This window comes from Siphateles boraxobius, unplaced genomic scaffold (genome assembly GCF_051911475.1).
Source record: "Siphateles boraxobius isolate OS27281-9 unplaced genomic scaffold, OSU_SipBor_1 257, whole genome shotgun sequence".
In the NCBI taxonomy this organism is placed as follows: domain Eukaryota; kingdom Metazoa; phylum Chordata; class Actinopteri; order Cypriniformes; family Leuciscidae; genus Siphateles; species Siphateles boraxobius.
In genome coordinates, this window is record NW_027508873.1 from 19,698 (window position 1) to 35,000 (window position 15,303).

General features: G+C 28.1%; 2 protein-coding genes across 2 annotated transcripts in view; one reads left to right on the forward strand and one right to left on the reverse strand.

The window, feature by feature from the left end:
* Positions 1 to 15,303, forward strand: part of prr5b (proline rich 5b (renal)) — a 68,214-nt gene that overhangs the window by 15,674 nt on the left and 37,237 nt on the right. The window lies entirely within an intron of this gene.
* The window catches only part of LOC143751423 (protein PHTF2), a 120,061-nt gene that overhangs the window by 2,927 nt on the left and 101,831 nt on the right, over positions 1 to 15,303 (reverse strand). The gene's annotated exons all lie outside the window — the stretch shown is intronic.

Genomic DNA, 15,303 nt, shown 5'->3' on the forward strand with positions numbered 1-15,303 from the left:
ACATAATAGAGCACTGTAAACATGATAAACATAATAGAGCACTGTAAACACATAATAGAGCACTGTAAACATGATAAACATAATAGAGCACTGTAAACATGATAAATATAATAGAGCACTGTAAACACATAATAGAGCACTGTAAACATGATAAACATAATAGAGCACTGTAAACATGATAAACATAATAGAGCACTGTAAACATGATAAATATAATAGAGCACTGTAAACACATAATAGAGCACTGTAAACATGATAAACATAATAGAGCACTGTAAACATGATAAATATAATAGAGCACTGTAAACACATAATAGAGCACTGTAAACATGATAAATATAATAGAGCACTGTAAACATGATAAATATAATAGAGCACTGTAAACATGATAAACATAATAGAGCACTGTAAACACATAATAGAGCACTGTAAACATGATAAACATAATAGAGCACTGTAAACATGATAAATATAATAGAGCACTGTAAACATGATAAATATAATAGAGCACTGTAAACACATAATAGAGCACTGTAAACATGATAAACATAATAGAGCACTGTAAACATGATAAATATAATAGAGCACTGTAAACATGATAAATATAATAGAGCACTGTAAACACATAATAGAGCACTGTAAACATGATAAACATAATAGAGCACTGTAAACATGATAAATATAATAGAGCACTGTAAACACATAATAGAGCACTGTAAACATGATAAACATAATAGAGCACTGTAAACATGATAAATATAATAGAGCACTGTAAACATGATAAATATAATAGAGCACTGTAAACACATAATAGAGCACTGTAAACATGATAAACATAATAGAGCACTGTAAACATGATAAATATAATAGAGCACTGTAAACACATAATAGAGCACTGTAAACATGATAAACATAATAGAGCACTGTAAACATGATAAATATAATAGAGCACTGTAAACATGATAAATATAATAGAGCACTGTAAACATGATAAATATAATAGAGCACTGTAAATATGATAAACATAATAGAGCACTGTAAACATGATAAATATAATAGAGCACTGTAAACACATAATAGAGCACTGTAAACACATAATAGAGCACTGTAAACATGATAAATATAATAGAGCACTGTAAACACATAATAGAGCACTGTAAACACATAATAGAGCACTGTAAACATGATAAATATAATAGAGCACTGTAAACATGATAAATATAATAGAGCACTGTAAATATGATAAACATAATAGAGCACTGTAAACATGATAAATATAATAGAGCACTGTAAACATGATAAATATAATAGAGCACTGTAAATATGATAAACATAATAGAGCACTGTAAACATGATAAATATAATAGAGCACTGTAAACACATAATAGAGCACTGTAAACATGATAAACATAATAGAGCACTGTAAACATGATAAATATAATAGAGCACTGTAAACACATAATAGAGCACTGTAAACACATAATAGAGCACTGTAAACATGATAAATATAATAGAGCACTGTAAATATGATAAACATAATAGAGCACTGTAAACATGATAAATATAATAGAGCACTGTAAACACATAATAGAGCACTGTAAACATGATAAATATAATAGAGCACTGTAAACACATAATAGAGCACTGTAAACATGATAAATATAATAGAGCACTGTAAACACATAATAGAGCACTGTAAACATGATAAACATAATAGAGCACTGTAAACATGATAAACATAATAGAGCACTGTAAATATGATAAACATAATAGAGCACTGTAAATATGATAAATATAATAGAGCACTGTAAACATGATAAATATAATAGAGCACTGTAAATATGATAAACATAATAGAGCACTGTAAACACATAATAGAGCACTGTAAACATGATAAATATAATAGAGCACTGTAAACATGATAAACATAATAGAGCACTGTAAATATGATAAATATAATAGAGCACTGTAAACATGATAAACATAATAGAGCACTGTAAATATGATAAATATAATAGAGCACTGTAAACATGATAAATATAATAGAGCACTGTAAATATGATAAATATAATAGAGCACTGTAAACATGATAAACATAATAGAGCACTGTAAACACATAATAGAGCACTGTAAAAATGATAAATATAATAGAGCACTGTAAATATGATAAATATAATAGAGCACTGTAAACATGATAAACATAATAGAGCACTGTAAACACATAATAGAGCACTGTAAAAATGATAAATATAATAGAGCACTGTAAACATGATAAATATAATAGAGCACTGTAAACATGATAAATATAATAGAGCACTGTAAACATGATAAATATAATAGAGCACTGTAAACATGATAAATATAATAGAGCACTGTAAACATGATAAATATAATAGAGCACTGTAAACATGATAAACATAATAGAGCACTGTAAACATGATAAACATAATAGAGCACTGTAAACATGATAAATATAATAGAGCACTGTAAACATGATAAATATAATAGAGCACTGTAAACATGATAAATATAATAGAGCACTGTAAACATGATAAACATAATAGAGCACTGTAAACATGATAAACATAATAGAGCACTGTAAACATGATAAATATAATAGAGCACTGTAAACATGATAAATATAATAGAGCACTGTAAACATGATAAACATAATAGAGCACTGTAAACACATAATAGAGCACTGTAAACATGATAAACATAATAGAGCACTGTAAATATGATAAATATAATAGAGCACTGTAAACACATAATAGATCACTGTAAACATGATAAACATAATAGAGCACTGTAAACACATAATAGAGCACTGTAAACACATAATAGAGCACTGTAAACATGATAAACATAATAGAGCACTGTAAACATGATAAACATAATAGAGCACTGTAAACACATAATAGAGCACTGTAAACACATAATAGAGCACTGTAAACACATAATAGAGCACTGTAAACACATAATAGAGCACTGTAAACACATAATAGAGCACTGTAAACACATAATAGAGCACTGTAAACACATAATAGATCACTGTAAACATGATAAACATAATAGAGCACTGTAAATATGATAAATATAATAGAGCACTGTAAACACATAATAGATCACTGTAAACATGATAAATATAATAGAGCACTGTAAACATGATAAATATAATAGAGCACTGTAAACATGATAAACATAATAGAGCACTGTAAACATGATAAATATAATAGAGAACTGTAAACATGATAAACATAATAGAGCACTGTAAACACATAATAGAGCACTGTAAACATGATAAACATAATAGAGCACTGTAAACATGATAAACATAATAGAGCACTGTAAACATGATAAATATAATAGAGCACTGTAAACATGATAAATATAATAGAGCACTGTAAACATGATAAACATAATAGAGCACTGTAAACATGATAAACATAATAGATCACTGTAAACATGATAAACATAATAGAGCACTGTAAACATGATAAACATAATAGAGCACTGTAAACATGATAAACATAATAGATCACTGTAAACATGATAAATATAATAGAGCACTGTAAACATGATAAACATAATAGATCACTGTAAACATGATAAATATAATAGAGCACTGTAAACATGATAAACATAATAGAGCACTGTAAACACATAATAGAGCACTGTAAAAATGATAAATATAATAGAGCACTGTAAACATGATAAATATAATAGAGCACTGTAAACATGATAAATATAATAGAGCACTGTAAACATGATAAATATAATAGAGCACTGTAAACATGATAAATATAATAGAGCACTGTAAACATGATAAATATAATAGAGCACTGTAAACATGATAAACATAATAGAGCACTGTAAACATGATAAACATAATAGAGCACTGTAAACATGATAAATATAATAGAGCACTGTAAACATGATAAATATAATAGAGCACTGTAAACATGATAAATATAATAGAGCACTGTAAACATGATAAACATAATAGAGCACTGTAAACATGATAAACATAATAGAGCACTGTAAACATGATAAATATAATAGAGCACTGTAAACATGATAAATATAATAGAGCACTGTAAACATGATAAACATAATAGAGCACTGTAAACACATAATAGAGCACTGTAAACATGATAAACATAATAGAGCACTGTAAATATGATAAATATAATAGAGCACTGTAAACACATAATAGATCACTGTAAACATGATAAACATAATAGAGCACTGTAAACACATAATAGAGCACTGTAAACACATAATAGAGCACTGTAAACATGATAAACATAATAGAGCACTGTAAACATGATAAACATAATAGAGCACTGTAAACACATAATAGAGCACTGTAAACACATAATAGAGCACTGTAAACACATAATAGAGCACTGTAAACACATAATAGAGCACTGTAAACACATAATAGAGCACTGTAAACACATAATAGAGCACTGTAAACACATAATAGAGCACTGTAAACACATAATAGAGCACTGTAAACACATAATAGAGCACTGTAAACACATAATAGATCACTCACACATAATAGAGCACTGTAAACACATAATAGAGCACTGTAAACATGATAAACATAATAGAGCACTGTAAACATGATAAACATAATAGAGCACTGTAAACACATAATAGAGCACTGTAAACACATAATAGAGCACTGTAAACACATAATAGAGCACTGTAAACACATAATAGAGCACTGTAAACACATAATAGATCACTGTAAACATGATAAACATAATAGAGCACTGTAAATATGATAAATATAATAGAGCACTGTAAACACATAATAGATCACTGTAAACATGATAAATATAATAGAGCACTGTAAACATGATAAATATAATAGAGCACTGTAAACATGATAAACATAATAGAGCACTGTAAACATGATAAATATAATAGAGAACTGTAAACATGATAAACATAATAGAGCACTGTAAACACATAATAGAGCACTGTAAACATGATAAACATAATAGAGCACTGTAAACATGATAAACATAATAGAGCACTGTAAACATGATAAATATAATAGAGCACTGTAAACATGATAAATATAATAGAGCACTGTAAACATGATAAACATAATAGAGCACTGTAAACATGATAAACATAATAGATCACTGTAAACATGATAAACATAATAGAGCACTGTAAACATGATAAACATAATAGAGCACTGTAAACATGATAAACATAATAGATCACTGTAAACATGATAAATATAATAGAGCACTGTAAACATGATAAACATAATAGATCACTGTAAACATGATAAATATAATAGAGCACTGTAAACATGATAAACATAATAGAGCACTGTAAACATGATAAACATAATAGATCACTGTAAACATGATAAACATAATAGAGCACTGTAAACACATAATAGAGCACTGTAAACATGATAAATATAATAGAGCACTGTAAACATGATAAACATAATAGAGCACTGTAAACATGATAAACATAATAGAGCACTGTAAACATGATAAACATAATAGAGCACTGTAAACATGATAAATATAATAGAGCACTGTAAACATGATAAACATAATAGAGCACTGTAAACATGATAAACATAATAGAGCACTGTAAACATGATAAACATAATAGAGCACTGTAAACATGATAAACATAATAGAGCACTGTAAACATGATAAACATAATAGAGCACTGTAAACATGATAAATATAATAGAGCACTGTAAACATGATAAACATAATAGAGCACTGTAAACATGATAAACATAATAGAGCACTGTAAACATGATAAATATAATAGAGCACTGTAAACATGATAAACATAATAGAGCACTGTAAACATGATAAACATAATAGAGCACTGTAAATATGATAAACATAATAGAGCACTGTAAACATGATAAACATAATAGAGCACTGTAAACATGATAAACATAATAGAGCACTGTAAACATGATAAATATAATAGAGCACTGTAAACATGATAAACATAATAGAGCACTGTAAACATGATAAACATAATAGAGCACTGTAAACATGATAAACATAATAGAGCACTGTAAACATGATAAATATAATAGAGCACTGTAAACATGATAAACATAATAGAGCACTGTAAACATGATAAACATAATAGAGCACTGTAAACATGATAAACATAATAGAGCACTGTAAACATGATAAACATAATAGAGCACTGTAAACATGATAAATATAATAGAGCACTGTAAACATGATAAACATAATAGAGCACTGTAAACATGATAAACATAATAGAGCACTGTAAACATGATAAACATAATAGAGCACTGTAAACATGATAAACATAATAGAGCACTGTAAACATGATAAACATAATAGAGCACTGTAAACATGATAAACATAATAGAGCACTGTAAACATGATAAATATAATAGAGCACTGTAAACATGATAAACATAATAGAGCACTGTAAACATGATAAACATAATAGAGCACTGTAAACATGATAAATATAATAGAGCACTGTAAACATGATAAATATAATAGAGCACTGTAAACATGATAAACATAATAGAGCACTGTAAACATGATAAACATAATAGAGCACTGTAAACATGATAAATATAATAGAGCACTGTAAACATGATAAACATAATAGAGCACTGTAAACATGATAAACATAATAGAGCACTGTAAACATGATAAATATAATAGAGCACTGTAAACATGATAAACATAATAGAGCACTGTAAACATGATAAACATAATAGAGCACTGTAAACATGATAAATATAATAGAGCACTGTAAACATGATAAACATAATAGAGCACTGTAAACACATAATAGAGCACTGTAAACACATAATAGAGCACTGTAAACATGATAAATATAATAGAGCACTGTAAACATGATAAACATAATAGAGCACTGTAAACACATAATAGAGCACTGTAAACATGATAAACATAATAGAGCACTGTAAACACATAATAGAGCACTGTAAACATGATAAACATAATAGAGCACTGTAAACATGATAAACATAATAGAGCACTGTAAACACATAATAGATCACTGTAAACATGATAAACATAATAGAGCACTGTAAACATGATAAACATAATAGAGCACTGTAAACATGATAAATATAATAGAGCACTGTAAACACATAATAGAGCACTGTAAACATGATAAACATAATAGAGCACTGTAAACACATAATAGATCACTGTAAACATGATAAACATAATAGAGCACTGTAAACATGATAAATATAATAGAGCACTGTAAACACATAATAGAGCACTGTAAACATGATAAACATAATAGAGCACTGTAAACATGATAAATATAATAGAGCACTGTAAACACATAATAGAGCACTGTAAACATGATAAACATAATAGAGCACTGTAAACATGATAAATATAATAGAGCACTGTAAATATGATAAATATAATAGAGCACTGTAAACACATAATAGAGCACTGTAAACATGATAAACATAATAGAGCACTGTAAACATGATAAATATAATAGAGCACTGTAAACATGATAAATATAATAGAGCACTGTAAATATGATAAACATAATAGAGCACTGTAAACATGATAAATATAATAGAGCACTGTAAACACATAATAGAGCACTGTAAACACATAATAGAGCACTGTAAACACATAATAGAGCACTGTAAACATGATAAATATAATAGAGCACTGTAAACATGATAAATATAATAGAGCACTGTAAATATGATAAACATAATAGAGCACTGTAAACATGATAAATATAATAGAGCACTGTAAACACATAATAGAGCACTGTAAACATGATAAATATAATAGAGCACTGTAAACATGATAAATATAATAGAGCACTGTAAACATGATAAATATAATAGAGCACTGTAAATATGATAAATATAATAGAGCACTGTAAACACATAATAGAGCACTGTAAACATGATAAATATAATAGAGCACTGTAAATATGATAAATATAATAGAGCACTGTAAACACATAATAGAGCACTGTAAAAATGATAAATATAATAGAGCACTGTAAACATGATAAATATAATAGAGCACTGTAAACATGATAAATATAATAGAGCACTGTAAACATGATAAACATAATAGAGCACTGTAAACACATAATAGAGCACTGTAAACACATAATAGAGCACTGTAAACACATAATAGAGCACTGTAAATATGATAAATATAATAGAGCACTGTAAATATGATAAATATAATAGAGCACTGTAAATATGATAAATATAATAGAGCACTGTAAATATGATCAATATAATAGAGCACTGTAAACATGATAAATATAATAGAGCACTGTAAATATGATAAACATAATAGAGCACTGTAAACACATAATAGAGCACTGTAAACATGATAAATATAATAGAGCACTGTAAATATGATAAATATAATAGAGCACTGTAAACATGATAAATATAATAGAGCACTGTAAACATGATAAACATAATAGAGCACTGTAAACACATAATAGAGCACTGTAAAAATGATAAATATAATAGAGCACTGTAAACATGATAAATATAATAGAGCACTGTAAACATGATAAATATAATAGAGCACTGTAAACATGATAAATATAATAGAGCACTGTAAACATGATAAATATAATAGAGCACTGTAAACATGATAAACATAATAGAGCACTGTAAACATGATAAACATAATAGAGCACTGTAAACATGATAAATATAATAGAGCACTGTAAACATGATAAATATAATAGAGCACTGTAAACATGATAAACATAATAGAGCACTGTAAACATGATAAACATAATAGAGCACTGTAAACATGATAAATATAATAGAGCACTGTAAACATGATAAATATAATAGAGCACTGTAAACATGATAAATATAATAGAGCACTGTAAACATGATAAATATAATAGAGCACTGTAAACATGATAAACATAATAGAGCACTGTAAACATGATAAACATAATAGAGCACTGTAAACATGATAAATATAATAGAGCACTGTAAACATGATAAATATAATAGAGCACTGTAAACATGATAAACATAATAGAGCACTGTAAACACATAATAGAGCACTGTAAACATGATAAACATAATAGAGCACTGTAAATATGATAAATATAATAGAGCACTGTAAACACATAATAGATCACTGTAAACATGATAAACATAATAGAGCACTGTAAACACATAATAGAGCACTGTAAACATGATAAATATAATAGAGCACTGTAAACATGATAAATATAATAGAGCACTGTAAACATGATAAACATAATAGAGCACTGTAAACATGATAAATATAATAGAGAACTGTAAACATGATAAACATAATAGAGCACTGTAAACACATAATAGAGCACTGTAAACATGATAAATATAATAGAGCACTGTAAACATGATAAATATAATAGAGCACTGTAAACATGATAAACATAATAGAGCACTGTAAACATGATAAACATAATAGAGCACTGTAAACATGATAAACATAATAGAGCACTGTAAACATGATAAATATAATAGAGCACTGTAAAAATGATAAATATAATAGAGCACTGTAAACATGATAAATATAATAGAGCACTGTAAACATGATAAACATAATAGAGCACTGTAAACACATAATAGAGCACTGTAAACATGATAAACATAATAGAGCACTGTAAACATGATAAACATAATAGAGCACTGTAAACATGATAAACATAATAGAGCACTGTAAACATGATAAACATAATAGAGCACTGTAAACATGATAAATATAATAGAGCACTGTAAACATGATAAACATAATAGAGCACTGTAAACATGATAAACATAATAGAGCACTGTAAACATGATAAACATAATAGAGCACTGTAAACATGATAAACATAATAGAGCACTGTAAACATGATAAACATAATAGAGCACTGTAAACATGATAAACATAATAGAGCACTGTAAACATGATAAACATAATAGAGCACTGTAAACATGATAAATATAATAGAGCACTGTAAACATGATAAACATAATAGAGCACTGTAAACATGATAAACATAATAGAGCACTGTAAACATGATAAACATAATAGAGCACTGTAAACATGATAAATATAATAGAGCACTGTAAACATGATAAACATAATAGAGCACTGTAAACATGATAAATATAATAGAGCACTGTAAACATGATAAACATAATAGAGCACTGTAAACATGATAAACATAATAGAGCACTGTAAACATGATAAACATAATAGAGCACTGTAAACATGATAAACATAATAGAGCACTGTAAACATGATAAATATAATAGAGCACTGTAAACATGATAAACATAATAGAGCACTGTAAACATGATAAACATAATAGAGCACTGTAAACATGATAAATATAATAGAGCACTGTAAACATGATAAACATAATAGAGCACTGTAAACATGATAAACATAATAGAGCACTGTAAACATGATAAACATAATAGAGCACTGTAAACATGATAAATATAATAGAGCACTGTAAACACATAATAGAGCACTGTAAACACATAATAGAGCACTGTAAACATGATAAACATAATAGAGCACTGTAAACATGATAAATATAATAGAGCACTGTAAACACATAATAGAGCACTGTAAACACATAATAGAGCACTGTAAACATGATAAACATAATAGAGCACTGTAAACATGATAAATATAATAGAGCACTGTAAACACATAATAGAGCACTGTAAACACATAATAGAGCACTGTAAACATGATAAATATAATAGAGCACTGTAAACACATAATAGAGCACTGTAAACACATAATAGAGCACTGTAAACATGATAAACATAATAGAGCACTGTAAACATGATAAACATAATAGAGCACTGTAAACATGATAAACATAATAGAGCACTGTAAACATGATAAACATAATAGAGCACTGTAAACATGATAAATATAATAGAGCACTGTAAACACATAATAGAGCACTGTAAACACATAATAGAGCACTGTAAACATGATAAATATAATAGAGCACTGTAAACATGATAAACATAATAGAGCACTGTAAACACATAATAGATCACTGTAAACATGATAAACATAATAGAGCACTGTAAACATGATAAACATAATAGAGCACTGTAAACATGATAAATATAATAGAGCACTGTAAACACATAATAGAGCACTGTAAACATGATAAACATAATAGAGCACTGTAAACACATAATAGATCACTGTAAACATGATAAACATAATAGAGCACTGTAAACATGATAAATATAATAGAGCACTGTAAACACATAATAGATCACTGTAAACATGATAAATATAATAGAGCACTGTAAACATGGTAAACATAATAGAGCACTGTAAACATGATAAATATAATAGAGCACTGTAAACATGATAAACATAATAGAGCACTGTAAACATGATAAACATAATAGAGCACTGTAAACATGATAAACATAATAGAGCACTGTAAACATGATAAACATAATAGAGCACTGTAAACATGATAAATATAATAGAGCACTGTAAACATGATAAACATAATAGAGCACTGTAAACATGATAAACATAATAGAGCACTGTAAACATGATAAATATAATAGAGCACTGTAAACATGATAAACATAATAGAGCACTGTAAACATGATAAACATAATAGAGCACTGTAAACATGATAAATATAATAGAGCACTGTAAACATGATAAACATAATAGAGCACTGTAAACATGATAAACATAATAGAGCACTGTAAACATGATAAATATAATAGAGCACTGTAAACACATAATAGAGCACTGTAAACACATAATAGAGCACTGTAAACATGATAAATATAATAGAGCACTGTAAACATGATAAACATAATAGAGCACTGTAAACACATAATAGAGCACTGTAAACACATAATAGAGCACTGTAAACATGATAAACATAATAGAGCACTGTAAACATGATAAATATAATAGAGCACTGTAAACATGATAAATATAATAGAGCACTGTAAACACATAATAGAGCACTGTAAACATGATAAATATAATAGAGCACTGTAAACACATAATAGAGCACTGTAAACATGATAAATATAATAGAGCACTGTAAACATGATAAACATAATAGAGCACTGTAAACATGATAAACATAATAGAGCACTGTAAACATGATAAATATAATAGAGCACTGTAAACATGATAAACATAATAGAGCACTGTAAACATGATAAACATAATAGAGCACTGTAAACATGATAAATATAATAGAGCACTGTAAACACATAATAGAGCACTGTAAACACATAATAGAGCACTGTAAACATGATAAATATAATAGAGCACTGTAAACATGATAAACATAATAGAGCACTGTAAACACATAATAGAGCACTGTAAACACATAATAGAGCACTGTAAACATGATAAATATAATAGAGCACTGTAAACATGATAAACATAATAGAGCACTGTAAACATGATAAACATAATAGAGCACTGTAAACATGATAAATATAATAGAGCACTGTAAACATGATAAACATAATAGAGCACTGTAAACATGATAAACATAATAGAGCACTGTAAACATGATAAATATAATAGAGCACTGTAAACACATAATAGAGCACTGTAAACACATAATAGAGCACTGTAAACATGATAAATATAATAGAGCACTGTAAACATGATAAACATAATAGAGCACTGTAAACACATAATAGAGCACTGTAAACACATAATAGAGCACTGTAAACATGATAAATATAATAGAGCACTGTAAACACATAATAGATCACTGTAAACATGATAAATATAATAGAGCACTGTAAACACATAATAGATCACTGTAAACATGATAAATATAATAGAGCACTGTAAACATGATAAATATAATAGAGCACTGTAAACATGGTAAACATAATAGAGCACTGTAAACATGATAAATATAATAGAGCACTGTAAACATGATAAACATAATAGAGCACTGTAAACATGATAAACATAATAGAGCACTGTAAACATGATAAACATAATAGAGCACTGTAAACATGATAAACATAATAGAGCACTGTAAACATGATAAATATAATAGAGCACTGTAAACATGATAAACATAATAGAGCACTGTAAACATGATAAACATAATAGAGCACTGTAAACATGATAAACATAATAGAGCACTGTAAACATGATAAATATAATAGAGCACTGTAAACACATAATAGAGCACTGTAAACATGATAAATATAATAGAGCACTGTAAACATGATAAACATAATAGAGCACTGTAAACACATAATAGAGCACTGTAAACATGATAAACATAATAGAGCACTGTAAACACATAATAGAGCACTGTAAACATGATAAACATAATAGAGCACTGTAAACATGATAAACATAATAGAGCACTGTAAACATGATAAATATAATAGAGCACTGTAAACACATAATAGAGCACTGTAAACATGATAAACATAATAGAGCACTGTAAACACATAATAGATCACTGTAAACATGATAAACATAATAGAGCACTGTAAACACATAATAGATCACTGTAAACATGATAAACATAATAGAGCACTGTAAACATGATAAACATAATAGAGCACTGTAAACACATAATAGAGCACTGTAAACATGATAAACATAATAGAGCACTGTAAACATGATAAATATAATAGAGCACTGTAAACACATAATAGAGCACTGTAAACATGATAAATATAATAGAGCACTGTAAACACATAATAGAGCACTGTAAACATGATAAATATAATAGAGCACTGTAAACATGATAAACATAATAGAGCACTGTAAACACATAATAGAGCACTGTAAACATGATAAACATAATAGAGCACTGTAAACATGATAAACAATAGAGCACTGTAAACATGATAAATATAATAGAGCACTGTAAACATGATAAACATAATAGAGCACTGTAAACATGATAAACATAATAGAGCACTGTAAACATGATAAACATAATAGAGCACTGTAAACATGATAAACATAATAGAGCACTGTAAACACATAATAGAGCACTGTAAACATGATAAACATAAAAGATCACTGTAAACATGATAAACATAATAGAGCACTGTAAACACATAATAGAGCACTGTAAACATGATAAACATAATAGAGCACTGTAAACACATAATAGAGCACTGTAAACGCATAATAGACCACTGTAAACACATAATAGACCACTGTAAACACATAATAGAGCACTGTAAACACATAATAGAGGACTGTAAACACATAATAGAGCACTGTAAACACATAATAGAGCACTGTAAACACATAATAGACCACTGTAAACACATAATAGAGCACTGTAAACACATAATAGAGGACTGTAAACACATAATAGAGCACTGTAAACACATAATAGAGCACTGTAAACACATAATAGAGCACTGTAAACACATAATAGAGCACTGTAAACACATAATAGAGGACTGTAAACACATAATAGAGCACTGTAAACACATAATAGAGCACTGTAAACACATAATAGAGCACTGTAAACACATAATAGAGCACTGTAAACACATAATAGAGCACTGTAAACACATAATAGAGGACTGTAAACACATAATAGAGCACTGTAAACACATAATAGACCACTGTAAACACATAATAGAGCACTGTAAACACATAATAGAGCACTGTAAACACATAATAGAGCACTGTAAACACATAATAGAGGACTGTAAACACATAATAGAGCACTGTAAACACATAATAGACCACTGTAAACACATAATAGAGCACTGTAAACACATACATAATAGAGCACTGTAAACACATAACAGACCACTGTAAACACATAATAGAGCACTGTAAACACATATATAATAGAGCACTGTATACACATAATAGAGCACTGTAAACACATAATAGACCACTGTAAACACATAATAGAGCACTGTAAACACATAATAGAGCACTGTAAACACATATATAATAGAGCACTGTATACACATATATAATAGACCACTGTAAACACATAATAGAGGACTGTAAACACATAATAGAGCACTGTAAACACATAATAGAGCACTGTAAACACATAATAGAGCACTGTAAACACATATATAATAGAGCACTGTAAACACATATATAATAGACCACTGTAAACACATAATAGAGGACTGTAAACACATAATAGAGCACTGTAAACACATAATAGAGCACTGTAAACACATAATAGACCACTGTAAACACATAATAGACCACTGTAAACACA